This window comes from Azolla caroliniana, unplaced genomic scaffold, assembly GCF_043228905.1.
Source record: "Azolla caroliniana isolate FFs.n. ecotype wild unplaced genomic scaffold, voAzoCaro1.0.p SCAF_2, whole genome shotgun sequence".
In the NCBI taxonomy this organism is placed as follows: domain Eukaryota; kingdom Viridiplantae; phylum Streptophyta; class Polypodiopsida; order Salviniales; family Salviniaceae; genus Azolla; species Azolla caroliniana.
Window position 1 is genome coordinate 19740953 of NW_028230437.1, and position 15447 is coordinate 19756399.

Below are 15447 nucleotides of genomic sequence, written 5' to 3' on the forward strand. Positions count from 1 at the left end.
TTATGGTCACTTTTACCAAAGTTGATGAGTCAAATGGGTAAAGTGTTGGTATTTCCACATGCAAATGCTACAAGTGCAAATTTTGTGTGTTATGGGATACTAGTTGTAAGAGGCTAGGATGGGTGCATATGAACACATCTTGTATTAAAAGACTTTATTTTAAATTGAACTTCAACTTTAGAGGTTCCTAAGGAAAGGAATGGTAAGGAAGGACTTGGGAGAGATGTTGGTGTGTCAAATATTCTGGTTGTTATGGATGAAGTAACATCATCTAAAGTAGGTTATAAAGAGATCTCACTTCAAGGTTTGGGCCCTAAGAATAAGGGAACTCAATCTATAAATATGGAAAAAAAGTTTAGTAGTTATAGAAAAGGGAGGAAAACCATTGGATAGAACTAGTAGTGATGTAATTGTTGTTGATAAATATTGGCATCAAGTTAAGGGCAAGTCGAAGGGGAAATCAATGAATATGCAATGTAATAGTTTGCTCACTACTCGTGAGACTACTTAGTAAGGTAATTCAGGAACTAGGGAGGGTCCTCGAAAAGTTCATTGACAACGACAAGTTAGGGATAAGGGATTACCCCTTCACCTTCAATTTGATTCATTGGGACAAGTTGTAAATTCATTGAATTCTTGAGGTTTTCGTCAAGTAGGAGGACCTAAACAAAAGATTTCAATAGAAAACCCTAAGGATGTGGTGCATGAAAATCCATAAGTAGCATTGGAACATGCTTTGACTAGTTTCATGACATCAGTTGCTCTAAAGGATCAAGTGCACCCATAACATTGTTGATTGAATGAAAGTGGTAACATGGAATGTGAGAGGGGCATGTTCTCCTCATAAGAAGTATATATCATGGGAAACTTTGTTAAGTAAAGAATGGGATCTATTATGCGCAGTTGAGCATAAGTGTCATGAGTTAGCAAGATCCACAATTTATTTGTGTGGATATTCAGCATTCTATGCATGACATCTTAATAATCATTATTCATGTGTGGTATTAATCGTGCGGGATCCTTATGGTCGGTTTTTTGTTTTAGAAGTCTTTTTTTTTGGCAAGGTTGTGTGGGTGGTTGGGATTTATGCCCTGAACGAAGCCACTCAACGTATTGTGTTATGGGGCTCACTCCTTTAAACCCTATATGTGGGCCATCCAAGATTACTTATGGGTGATTTTAACATGTGTGTTGATGGATCTCAATCTACGTCTAAACATTTAATCATGGGTGATCCTGAGCAACTTGCCTCTGATTCATTGGCAATGGAGGTTCTAAAGTTGGATGTTTGGACATAGTCGCATGGGAATGATCCAGGTTTAACTTTCCAATCCGCTCAACATAGACAAACATGGAGTCGGTTAGATAGAATGTATGTGATGCACGATGATTCTTTTTTGCCCACATCACTTTGTATGACAGTTCTACAAAATGTAGGAACTTCATATCACTTTCCTATTTGTTCAGAGGTTTGTGGTCATGCAATTGACATATATAAATCCTTACTTGGAAAACCTCCATTACTCTTTAACTCTTCTCTTTTGCTTCAACCTCACTTTAATTCTCTCATGGAGAAAATTTTGGTAAATATTTCACAAGTGAATCTTAAAGGAGTTAAAGCATGGGATATCACATTATGAAACATTAACATCATTCTTCATACGTTGTCGTAGTGTATTTCATACACTACATGAAAAATGTATAAAGTACCCGATTTAATAAATATGAAGAAAACGACGAAAATATCAAAATATATATTACATGCATAAGTCAATATTTGAACCTTATACCTCCATGTTAATAATTTAAAGGTTTACCATTACACTAACACATCATGAATGTTAGAAAAATAAATATGCCACATAGAAATCTTATTTCACGTATATTTTCTAGGAAAAAACTTTAGTTAGAACTTAGAAGAAAAACGCATGATAGAAAAAAGCTACACATGCACATTTTACGTGCATGAACACTATAGTCGATAAAAATGCATGAGGTTAGAAAAAAAAGAGCATGATCACTTTTAGAAGAAGCATGTTAAAGAAAGCATATAGTCTATAGTTAGAGAAAAAACATGGATTGTTAAGACTCTTTCATCACTATATAAGGATGGGGAGCACAATGAAATGTGTGTGAATGTTTTTGGAAATTGGATATATTCTAAAAACACAAATTAATAAATTATATCTGTGGGATTCACGAAATAAACTATACTCGTGGAATTCATGAGGTTTCTATATCTGTCTCTTTCAATCCAAATTCATATTCTTATCTTAATACTGATTAATCTAATAAAATACATTATACTCGTGGGATTCACGAGGTTTTTATATCTCTTTCTTATAATCTATTCATATTCATAACTAAATTAGCCTCAAATTCTTCCTCCTCTTAGGACCTAGTCCAAAACCCCAGTGGTTCCCACCCGACTCACGCAACGATCCGGCGCAGAAAGGCACGACATCATATGGAGTAACTAATGCTCAACAAAGAAGAGGTCTTCTTCAACAACTGTCACGATATGACAAGACTCGAACCCATGACCTTATGTTACATGGGTCGAGCTCTTGACCATTAGACTATATTTTGTAATACGAAAGATATTATTTTCATTTAAATTTTACTATAGAAAATTGATGTATATTCCAGATTTCTCTTAAACATTCTAGAAACTTCAGGAGTACTCCTGAGAACACTATAAAAGGAGGCACAATGCATTATTTCGAACCAAATCGGTTCAACGCCAGTCTTAAGCCTCCTAGCTACTATTGCATATTCTCTTAACATAATATATATGTTTTGTTATCATCATTCTCTCTCTCTCTCTCTCTCTCACTCACTCACTCTTTCCTTCTCTCGAGATTTCTACACCTCCCTTAGTACTAATCCTCATCTTTTAATACTAATTCCTTCTCTGTCTTAGTATTGTTCCTGACAGTTTGAACCGATTTTGGTCTCCTTCCTTCTCTTCCTTTATCTTCTTACTTCTCCCTCCCTTTATACTAATCTCTTATTCCTCTTTTCTCTCATACTATGGCCACTGTTAGCGCTCACGAATATCAATCCGTTTTTTCGGAGTTGCAATGCTTGAAAGAGAAGTGTCTCGCGTTGGAACAAGAAAATCAACGACTATTGGGGGAGCTTCAACAAATCTCCTTAGAGAAGCAGCAGGCGCAACAACAACATGGGGAACTAGCGTTACGCGTGCAACAGCTCGAAGCAACCATAGTCACGATGCAACAAGGACCCAATACGCAAGGGGTTCATAAAGAACCCAAGATCGGCCTTCCCATGAAATTCGATGGACCGCGATCGCAGTTTAGAGGATTCCTTAATCAGGTACAATTAGTCATTCAAATGCATCCTTCCCAATATCCCACCGATGCATCACGAGTGAATTTAGTAGGCACGTTGTTAAGTGGCTCAGCTTTGGCATGGTTCGCTCCGTTGTTAGAAAAGGAATTGCCTTTACTAAATAATTTTGAAGAGTTTTTAAGTGAGTTTAAAGCTTGTTTTGGAGATACTGACAGCATAAGGACAACAATGAACAAAATCTGACGATTGCGTCAAGGTGATCGTCCAACCTCCGCATACGCTACAGATTTCTGCCTACTCGCCTCCGATATCCCCTAGGATGACCAAGCACTTATGGAGCAATTTCGTTATGGTCTACGTAACGATGTCAAGGATTTACTCTTGACCTTCCCCGAAGAAGCAAAGTCATTGACAGAAGCAATCAGTCGTGCGGTGAGATGCGACAACTGTCTTTTCAAACGACGTTCGGAACGTCAGTTCCAGATGCCAAGGGCAAGATCAGAGCCCACCTACGCCTCAGTGGTAGCAAAACCTTTTCCAAGGGAGTCATATAATGCGTTTGTAGTGAATACTCCAACTTCGATGGAAATTGACACTACACGTCGTCGCGGACCATTATCAGAAGAAGAAAATCAGCAACACCGAGCAAATCGACTATGCCTTTATTGCAGTGGTCCAGGGCATATTGTAGTGAACTGTCCCCATAGGCCAAGAAGATAGGTGAACCAAATAGTTGCTAGTTCTAATTGTACTAAACCCCAGTCTATTTCAGTAGGAATATCTAATAGTCCTAATAATACTAATAGCCCAAATCTATCGAACAAATTTGATGTCCTTAGTCAGCTAGAAGAAGAGTTAAACGACTAAGTCCAGCCAAAATAGGAACCGTTTGGTTGGACATCCCTAGATCTATGCAGCCCATTAGTGGTTCCATTCCCTCTAAGCAAGTTAGCAATGTGTTCTTAGCCCAAGCAACAGTTAGTACTAAAAGTACCTCCCCAATACATGTCTCAGCACTCCTAGATTCTAGAGCTAATTCTTGCTTCATGGATAGGAATTTTGCCCAAGCTCATCAAATATCCCTAAGAAAACTCTCGTGTCCAACCTCTATAGTAGTCACTGATGGTCGTCCCATTGCTTCCGGAAATATCATGGAAGAGTCAGAGCCCATTAATATTGTCCTAGATAATTTAGCTTGTGTAGTATCCTTTAATATAATTAGTATCCCAGAACATCCCATTGTTTTGGGATTACCATGGTTCAAATATCATAACCCAGACATAGATTGGAGAACAAGAGAAATCCGGTATCAACAAACTCGAGGATCTACTCATAAGATTGCAACCATTTCGCTACATTAGTTGCGTGAGGAAGGACGCAAGGAAGAAATGTTTCTCTTTGCAGTATTAGTAAAACCCTCCAACACCACTAAAGAGGAGTCCATCATTCAACTTCCAGAGAAGTATCGTCATTATGCCGATGTGTTCGATAAAGTACAAGCCAATACACATCCTCACCATCGACCGTATGATTGCCCCATCGATTTACAACCGGGAAAAGAGCTACCATGGGGACCGATCTACAATTTGTTACCAACCGAGCTAGAAGTCCTTTGAGCTTATATAGAGGAGAATTTGGCAAATGGTTTCATTCGACATTCGAAATCTCTAGTCGGCGCACCCATTTTCTTCGTCAAGAAAAAGGATGGATCACTTCGTCTCGTCGTAGATTACCATGGCTTGAATAAGGTCACCATTAGGAATATGTACGCACTTCCCCTTATCTCAAGTCTTTTAGAACGGATCAATGCTTCAAGGTTCTTCACAAAGATCAACTTAGAGCATATAACCTCGTACAGATCCGACCAGGAGATGAATGGAAGACTGCGTTTCACACTAGATATGGGCACTTCAAGTATACGGTCATGCCATTCGACCTTAGTAATGCGCCAATGGTCTTCCAGCATATGGCAAATGATATATTCCAAGATCTCTTGGAAGTTTGTTTGATCATCTATTTGGATGATGTACTGGTTTATTCGAAGACCCAAGAAGAGCATGATTCTCATGTATTGTTTGTACTAAAATGACTTCGAGAACATGGTCTTTATGCAAAGCTAGAAAAATGTAGTTTCGAGTGCAACTAGGTAGAATTTTTGGGCTATGTCATTTCCTCGGAAGGCATCTCCATGGATCCAAGTAAGGTCAAAATGGTGGTAGAGTGGCAGACTCTGTGTTCGTTGCGAGATGTGCAATGCTTTTTAGGCTTTGCCAATTTCTACCGCAAGTTTATACAGGATTACTCAAAGCTTGTTCTTCCTCTCACACAGCTCACCAGGAAGGGACAATCGTTCATTAGGTCTGAAGAAGCATGTTGATCCGGAAAAACCATTCATCATCAAAGCAGACGCGTTGGGTAGCATTTTGTTACAACAAGGCGATGATGAAAAGCTCCATCCTGTGGCTTTCCACTCACGCAAGTTTGATGCTGCCGAAATCAACTATGAAATTCATGATAAGGAGCTATTAGCAATAGTGGACTCTTTTATGCAATGGAGGCATTTTCTAGAGGGATCTTCTCATCAAGTCACCGTATTCAGTGATCACAAAAACCTTGCCTACTTTTAGAATGCTCGTGTGTTAAATCGACGTCAAGCTCGGTGAGCCCAATTCCTCACTCATTTCAACTTCAAAATTACATATCGTCCGGGGAAGCAACAAGGGAAGGCGGATGCATTATCACGACGCTCGTATCTAGCACCGCGTCCTAGCGAGCCAGCTTTTGATAACCAAAAGCAAGTAATCCTAGGACTAGCATGACTGCAAGCAACACAGGTCTCCGGTGTTGATACCTTACATGAGGACTTGAAGACAGATGCTTTCGCCCAAGCCATTCTAGCACAAATTGATCCCTCTCGAGCAGCTTGTTCACAATCGCAACAACCAAGTACGGACTATCGACAATTCGAATGTCATGATGGATTACTATTCTTTAAGAAACTCTTGTAAGTTCCTAACGGTTCTTATCGACTTTGAGTAGTCCAAAACTGTCATGACACATATACAACTGGGCATTTTGGTAGTACTAAAACATCTGATTTAGTACAACGATAATTCTGGTGCCCCATATGCGACAATTTGTCGAAGATTTTGTTCGGACTTGTGATACATGTTGCAGAGCAAAAATGCCAAGGCATCATCCATATGGTTTATTAGAACCATTACCAATTCCAAGCAAGCCGTGGCAATCCATTGGTCTAGATTTCATCATAGATCTTCCGGTCTCTAAGGGATTCGATGCGATCTTAATAGTAGTAGATTGATATATGAAGATGGCCCATTTCTTGCCATGTACTAAGGAAATCTCCAGTGAGGAAACCGCCGAAACTGTCATGCGTGAAGTATGTCGGCATCATGGCCTTCCCGATAGTATCATCAGCGACCGTGGACCCCAGTTCGTCTCGAAATTCTAGAAGCACCTCTTTAAAATGCTCAAGGTCACTTGTAACCTCTCCTCCGGCTAGCACCCACAAACAAACGGCCAAGCAAAACGAACAAATTAAATGTTGGAGCAGTATCTTCGGTGCTTTCTAAGCGATCATCAAGATGATTGGGAAGATATTCTCCACTTCGCCAAATTTGCGTATAATAACTTTGTCCACTCATCGACAAAGGTTACACCATTTTATACTTATACGGGTTGTCACCTCCGGTGGTGTGTATTTGAAACCCCAGAGTTACCCACAAATCCTTGCGTAGAGGATCGTTTAGAGCGGTTACACAAGATACAAGCGTATTTATCTACTCATCTATAACAAGCTCAACAAACACACAAGGTTTACACGGATCGTCATCGGCTTCCATCCAGTTTTAACATTGGAGATCGGGTATGGCTATTACGATGACACATCAAGACTACTCGCTCATGTGAGAAGTTGGATTATCGGCGATTAGGTCCTTTCCGTATTATCGGAAAAATTAATGATGTCGCTTTTCGTCTCGATCTACCTCCACAACTTCGGATACATCCGGTGTTTCATAGTTCTCTCCTCGAACCCTATCAAGATAGCACTATCCCAGGTCGTATTAAACAACCTTTAGAAAGTAGCGTGCGGAAGCAAGTATGAAGACCGAACAGAAGGAAGAACGCTCATGTTTAATGGAGAGCTTGAGCTTACACAGTATACGCGAGAGAGACAGAGAGAGTGAGAGAGAGAAAAACACAAGAACTATATTCAACACTCTATTCACCACTCTATACATATGCGTGTTCAATAAACACTTTTATACAAGTCCTAGAAGGACTGACCGAAGTACTGACAGTACTTCAATACTCATTAAGAGCTCCTACACTAACTCCCAAATATATTCCTCACGGAATATCTTTCCTAACGGCCTCCCGGTTTACGCACTCGGCCTAACCGATCGGTCCCAACCGATCCGGTCCTCAGCTTCTTCAGCCAATCCGGCTGATGTTGAGCTTGTCTCTCAACACTCCCCCTCAAGCTCAACTTGAGGCTCTTCGGGATCTTCGGGCTCACAGCTCCGGTTCCTCCTGGCTTCACGCCTCGCTCGCGCTCCACGACCTGTTTGACTCCGCGCGCTTTGACCCTTCCGGTTGGCTTGTCTGCTCATGTGGCCCTTATTAGCTCTTCTAATGTTGTGGTGTTGACGCTTCTCCTGCTGCCTTTTCTTCCGCTTGGGCCTCGGTTGATTCAACGTATCTGAATCAAACATCCGAACCGACTCGGCTACCTCCGATCGGTTTTCGCTCTCGTCCGAGTTGGCTGTCTCCAACTCGTCTTCGGTCTTCTCGCCCTCGATGGCGTCATCTTCCCCATGCATGGTTGGCTTCGGCTTTCTCCTTCGGCTGCTCCCCTTCTATCCACTTCCGGACTTTTCTGCGGGTCCGCCCTCGGCTTCTTCAACCGATCTGAAGTCGAACTCGACAACTGACTCGGTGTCACGGTCTCCGCTCCTTTCCTGCTGCCTTGCTTGGTCGTTCAGGACTGTTCTCCCCCTCAAGTTTGGCACGTCGAGGTGACGCAACCTGAGCGCACCGGAGAATTGCCGCAACTTGTCCAGACCAAGAGGCTTGGTGAAGATGTCGGCAGTCTGCTGATCCGTCGGAACGTTGTCGTAGTGTATTCCACACACTACGTGAAAACCATAAAATAATATATCCGATTTTAGATACATATAAATAAATAAATAATATATCAAAATATTTATCACGTGCATAAGGCAAGATTCAAACCCTATACCTCCACATAGCCAAACCTCAACTTTACCATTATGCTAACTTATCTTTAGTATTCTACAAATAGATTTAATAACTATAAGTGCTTTATTTGCGCCTACCTTTATTAAAAGGTAAATCATGCATTTTTAGAGTGCGTGAATATTTTATAGAAAAACGCAAGCAACTAAAAAGTGACTCATGCACATCTAGCATGCATGAGCACTATATTTAGCAAATAAAAGCAAGGATTAGAAAAGCATCACATGCACATTTAGTGTGCATGAACATATTAGAAAAAATAAAACATGTAGCTATGCTTAGTCTCTCCCATCACTATATAAGGATGGGGAGCACATTGTAGTTTTTGTTGATTTTTTTTCTATAATGATCAATCAATCTAAAATATTAGTGGGATTCATGAATTTGCTAAAATAATTCTCTCTTACTACCTGTATTTTTCTTCCTCCTAGTCCAAAACCTCGGCGGTTCCCACCCGACTCACGCAATGATCCGGAGCCGAAAGGCACGACAACGTACTGAAGTTTGACTTCACCGGAAAGGACACGCTCATAGACGAAATGGTAATGCACCTCAATGTGCTTGGTCCGTGCGTGGAAAACGGGGTTTTTCGCGAGCTGGATGTTACTGAGGTTGTCGCAGTAGATCGTCGTCGGATCTGACACCTCCTCTTGCAGGTCCGTAAGTAACCGCTTCAACCATATGGCTTCGCATGTCGCAACAGCCGCTCCTCGGTACTCAGCTTCGGTGCTCGACAGTGCAACTGTTGGCTGCTTCTTACTGCTCCACGTGATCGCGGCACTCCCGAGGGAGAACGCGTATCTAGACGTGGATCGGCGATCGGCGGCGTTGCCAGCCGAATCAGCATCGGTGTAGAGGACTAACTGCGCGACTGCACCGGTCTGATATAGCAGTCCCCAGTCCTTAGTGCCGTTGACATACCGAAGTATGCGTCGCGCACACTGAAGGTGCTCCTCGGTAGGTCGCGCCATGAACTGACTGATCACCCCGACCGGATAACTGAGGTCGGGTCGGGTGATGGTCAAGTATATGAGGCTTCCGACAATTTGTCGGAACCTCGTCGGGTCGCATACCTTTCTCGTATCGGGACGAAGCTTGACGGTTCTGTCCAGAGGAGTCGAGATGGACTTACATTCGGCCATCCCAAATTTGAAGAGCATACTCAGCACGTAATGACGTTGGTTGATCAATATGCCTTCGGGGGTACGGATCACTTCGATCTTGAGGAAGTAATGAAGGTCCCCCAGATCCTTCATGTCGAACGATGCCACAAGCTGGAGCTTCACGCGGTCGATTTCACCTAGGTCGACGCCGGTGATGACCAAGTCATCAACATATAGTAAAATACTAACCGGTCCGAGTCGACCTTTCCGGATGAACAGGGAAGAGTCCGATTTTGACGTGACGAAGCCCGTCCGACGCAGTTGTTGCGTGATCTTCGCGTTCCAGGCACGCGAGGCTTGCTTGAGTCCGTAAAGGGACTTCTTCAGTTGGCATATTGCCGAGGAGTTCATTCCAGAGTGAAATCCGGGGGGCTGTACCATGTACACCTGTTCCTCAAGGTCACCTTGCAGGAACGCATTCTTTACATCCATCTGATGTAAGTGCCACCCCTTCACCGCAGCTACTGCGAGCAAAACACAGACGGTCGTCATTTTCGCGACCGCCGCAAACATCTCATCGTAGTCGATGCCGTGTTTCTACGCGTAGCCCTTTGCCACTAGTCGGGCCTTGTATCGGTTGACCGAGCCATCAGTGTTGTACTTGACCTTGTACACCCACCTACACCCGATCGGTTTTACCCCTATTGGTGCGTCAACCAGGTCCCAGGTCTCATTCTCTGCCAATGCGTGCATCTCTTCCTCCATCGCGGCACGCCAATTCGCGTCTTTAGCCGCTTCTGCGTAGCTCTCCAGCTCACGCACTTCCGCTACACGGGTCATGTACGCATAATGATGCGCCATGTACTCGTTGTATCCGAACCGCAAAACAGGATTCTTCTGGCGGGTAGATCGGCGTAATCTCACATTAGCCGATTTCGAGGCCTTCTCGGTCGACGCGGTCTTCATCTTTAAAGACCTATCACCGGTTCCCTCAGAGTCGGACTCGCGTCGGTCTAACTCGTTCTTATCCGTGCCGGAATCCGACACCTTCTTCTTCCCTTTCTCTTTGTGTGTAAGCCGTCTCCTCGGCTTCCTGTGCGGGGAATGCACGGCCGAGTCTCCACTACTCGCCGGCTCTTTATCGGACTGATCGTACCGACCTAGTCGTCCAATCGGTCCACTTAAGCGGAGTGAAATCGGACTCTCTTCGCGGGTCTCGATTTCGGGCTCATCCGGAGGCATCGAACACGGATTGGAGTCGAGGTTCGGAGTCGGGGGCTGGTACCAGGACGCGGACTCGTCAACCACAACATCACGGCTAACACGCGCTTGTTTGGTGCGAGGGTTATAGCACTTATAACCCTTCTCTTCGTCCGAGTAACCGACCAAGATGCATTTCTCGGCCTTTGCGTCCAGCTTCCTCCTTTTCTCCTTCGGTACATGCACATACGCAATGCTACCGAACACCCTCAAGTGTCGCAAGTTCGGCTTCGTTCCGAAATATAGCTCGTGCGTTGACACTTTGTCTCCGATCCGGTTTTGGATGTATACCGCGGTCCTTACCGGCTCGGCCCAGTAGAACTTGGGCAAGCTCTTCTCCTCCAACATTGCCCGTGCCGCTTCCACAACTGACCGATTCTTCCTCTCGGCCACGCCGTTCTGCTCCGGCGTGTATCTACAACTGAATTCGCGGCGAATTCCCATTTGTTGTAGGTAACCGTTGAATTGACCGGAAAAGTACTCTTTCCCGCCATCTGACCGCAGGCACTTGATCTTTCGTCCCATTTCCGTTTCCACGAACCCTTTGAGGTCCCGGAAACAGTCGAAGACTTCGCTCTTCCTCTCAATGAGGTAGATCCATGTGTGCCGTGTGTGGTCGTCAATGAAGGAGACGAAATATCGGCTCCTGCCAAGACTAACGTTTTGTGCCGGCCCCCACACATCGGAGTGTATAAGGTCGAGCTTATTCCGGCTCCAGTTTCGCTCGTTGGGGAAAGGAAGTCGGTGTTGCTTCCCGAGTTGGCAGGCTTCACAAATTTGTGCCTTTCGGCCACTAAATTTGGGCAATCCGAATACTACCTGTTTCGATTGCAGATCTTGAAGCCGCTGGTAGTTGACGTGGCCTATCCGCTTATGCCACAAGTCGACGTCCGACTCGGTTTTTCTTCCCTTCGTGAACATTGCGGTGCCGCCGTCAGTGGAGTCGAGGATGAACATCCTCCCATCTCTGCGCCCTTGTGCAATCACACGGCCTTCTTCCTCAATGAAGCACCCAAGGTGTGTAAACCAAACCTCCATCCCTTGGTCGACGATCTGTCCGACCGAGACCAAGTTCTTCGTGATTGTCAGAACGTGCAGCACGTTCATGAGTTTCCCTTTCCACCCGACATGGCTAAGGGGAACTTCTCGGACATTCGCGATCGGATGCGGAGTGTCGTCTCCTGTTGCGACTACTCCAGGTTGTATCGGTTTTTCAAGGTACGAGAACCACTCCTTATGGCTCGTCATGTGGTTTGACGCGCCGGAGTCTACGTACCACACCTCGTCCGATCTCGGGGTGGTCTGTTTCATTGAGTTTGCTTCGTGTCTCGTCACGAAGGGAGACCCTTCTCCGGCTCTCCCGGAGTCTTCGGCATAGTGCCATCGCTGCCGATTTCCCTTGTCGGTATGTCCGGAGCCGTTTCCGGAACCGGTTCTCTCCGAATCGGCGCACTTCTTCCAGCACTCACTTTCCTTGTGGCCTTTCTTGCCACAGTACCAGCACTCCGCGATGGCCTTCCCTTGCCGGTTCTCATCGCTTCGACTCCCCTTGTTTCCGGAGGGTCCGGAGTTGCTGTCTGCATCACTTCGGTGCCTTCTTCCTTGATCTCGTTGGCCGCCTCCATTGCGCGCCGACTCGCCTCGTCCTCCACGTCCACGGGGCCTATCTCCCTCCGTGTATAGCATTCTGCTGTCGGTGTGCGTGCTTGTAGATGCACCCGCGTGGTTCTCCTCTACCAGGAGCATTGACTGTAAGTCGAAAAAGGATGGCGTATTCTCCCGGGTACACACAGCTGTTCGGAACGCTCTGAACTTCGACGCCAAACCTCCGAGACAGATCTGGACCATCTCGCTCTCCTCGATGTTCACCTCTATGGAGGCGAGGGAGTCGCAGATATCCTTGATCTTCGAGGTATAGTCCGCCACCGACAAGTCGCGTTGTCGTAGGTTGCTCAACTCCTATCAGAGCTGAAGCTTCCTGGCTGTGGTGCTCGCGGTGAAAATCTTCTTCAGATTTTCCCACGCGCCCTTCGGCTTCTTTGCATCCCGAACATAGCTCAATAGTTGTTCGCCCACACACGACGCAAAGCAGTATAATACCCTGCTCGCCGATTGCTCCCATGACGGGAAGTCTCTGTGTGTCGATTCGGGTGCCGCGTCATTAGCTCCTTCGATATAACTCCAGTAGCCGTGCCCGAGTAGGTACTGGTGCATCTTGTAGGACCAAGACGCGTAGTTGGTTCTGTCGAGCTTCTCTGTTGGAAGCGAGCTCGCCATGCCTCTATCCATCGTTCTTCTTCTTCTTCATCAAGCTGTGTCGACTGCAGAGAGGTTCTCAACCCTCGCGCTCTGATACCATGTAGAAAGTAGCGTGCGGAAGCAAGTATGAAGACCGAACAGAAGGAAGAACGCTCAGGTTTAATGGAGAGCTTGAGCTTACGCAGTATACGCGGGAGAGACAGAGAGAGTGAGAGAGAGAAAAACACAAGAACTATATTCAACACTCTATTCATCACTCTATACATATGCGTGTTCAATGAACACTTTTATACAAGTCCTAGAAGGACTGACCGAAGTACTAACAGTACTTCAATACTCATTAAGAGCTCCTACACTAACTCCCAAATATATTCCTCACGGAATATCTTTCCTAATGGCCTCCTGGTTTACGCACTCGGCCTAACCGATCAGTCCCAACCGATCCGGTCCTCAGCTTCTTTAGCCGATCCGGCTGATGTTGAGCTTGTCTCTCAACACAACCTCCACCCCCGATCGAACTTGAAGATGAACTTGAGTATGAGGTTGCTGCCATCCTCGATTCCAAGATTGTTCGCAACAAGCTCTACTATTTAGTCGATTGGCTAGGATATAATTCCAGCGAGCGTACTTGGGAACCAATAGAGAATGTGACCAATGCTCGTGCTCTTCTTGAAGACTTCCATCGTCAATATCCAGACAAACCGGGTCCTCAATCTAAAACGACTAGTGATACTCATCGTTTTAAAGGGGGGATAGTGTCATGATATAGCAAGACTCGAGCCCATGACCTTATGTTACTATTGGGAAATCGGTCCCTCCGGATGGGATCCAGTTATGAATGAAGAGGACCCGGTGAGAACCAGAAGAGAAGACATATTTGTAAATATGTTTTGAGTAAGCCTATTGAGGCTATATTTGTAAATAGCCCTAAGTTCATATAAGTATAAATATGACTTAGGGCAATCACTTATGTGTTATGTTGATGTTGTCATATTGTTGTATGTGTATACTATTGTAGAGAGAGACATAGAGCGATACTCTGTTGTAACCGCCGCTCAACGAAGAAATAGAGCTCGAGGTCGTTGCTTCCGAGTCTCTAATTGTACCTTTTCTTCATAGTGATAGTTTGGAGTCTGTGGGCTCCCGTCGTTTTTCCCTATTAGGGTTTTCCATGTAAACATCATGTGTACGTTTTCGTTGGCGCACGAGCATTCCTCTCTACTTCCCATTTCTGTATTTTTTTCATTCTGATTGAAGTGATTCAATACTCGGTTGTGGCCGAGCAATATTCCGCATTGTTCTCTTCAAACTAGTATCAGAGCGAACAACATAGGAAATGGAAGAATAGTTCAGCGGCATGTTCAAGCTCACCCACTCCAACTACTTAGTGTGGAAGTCGAAGATGAGGGATATGCTGGTGGTTAAAGATCTTTGGTTGCCGGTTCAGTTCGGGGACAAGAGACCGGATAAGATCGACGCCACAGTGTGGGAGGTGATGCACATGAAGACGATGGCATACATTCGGTGCTTCATCGACATGAGCCTGTACAACAACTTCAATGAAGAGAGCAAGGCTCATGAACTCTGGGAGAAGATCGGCATCATGTTCCAAAACAAGAATGCCATTAATCAAGTTTCGGTATTCCGGAAGCTAGTGAGGCGCCAGTACCAGGACGACTCCAGTATGGCGGTGTCATGACGTGGCTCGCCTAGAAGCGTAGTGTTGCACAGACAAATGATAACGTGAAAGTGAGGAAGGAATCGCTAGGATTATGGACGGAAGAGACGAAAGAGTAGAGATGGAGTAAATAGAGATCAATAATATATTTGTCTCGCAAGGTAACCACCTTCCTCTTTCTTAATAGTAGACCATAGTCTTCCCTTAAATCTCTCGACAAGTATGAGACTCGAACCACCGCCCTTTCGTTGCGAGTTGAGGACCACAACCACCAAACTAGTTCTTCTCTTCTCTTGGTAATACTTTCTCTTTCTCTTTCTCTATTATAATATATCTTTCTCTAGATCCAATATAATTGTCTCAATCTTATTTCTTGGGTCCTTTTGTCTATACTTTCTTCTCCTTTTATAGGGAAGAGATGGTTCTACATGTGGGCCATGTGGCGCACATGCAGAGAGGCTCTTGCATGTGTGCAATATGGTGCACATGTAGCACGTTTGATGGTTTAAACCATATAATACTACTTCAAATGAAAACAAAACAGATATTTAT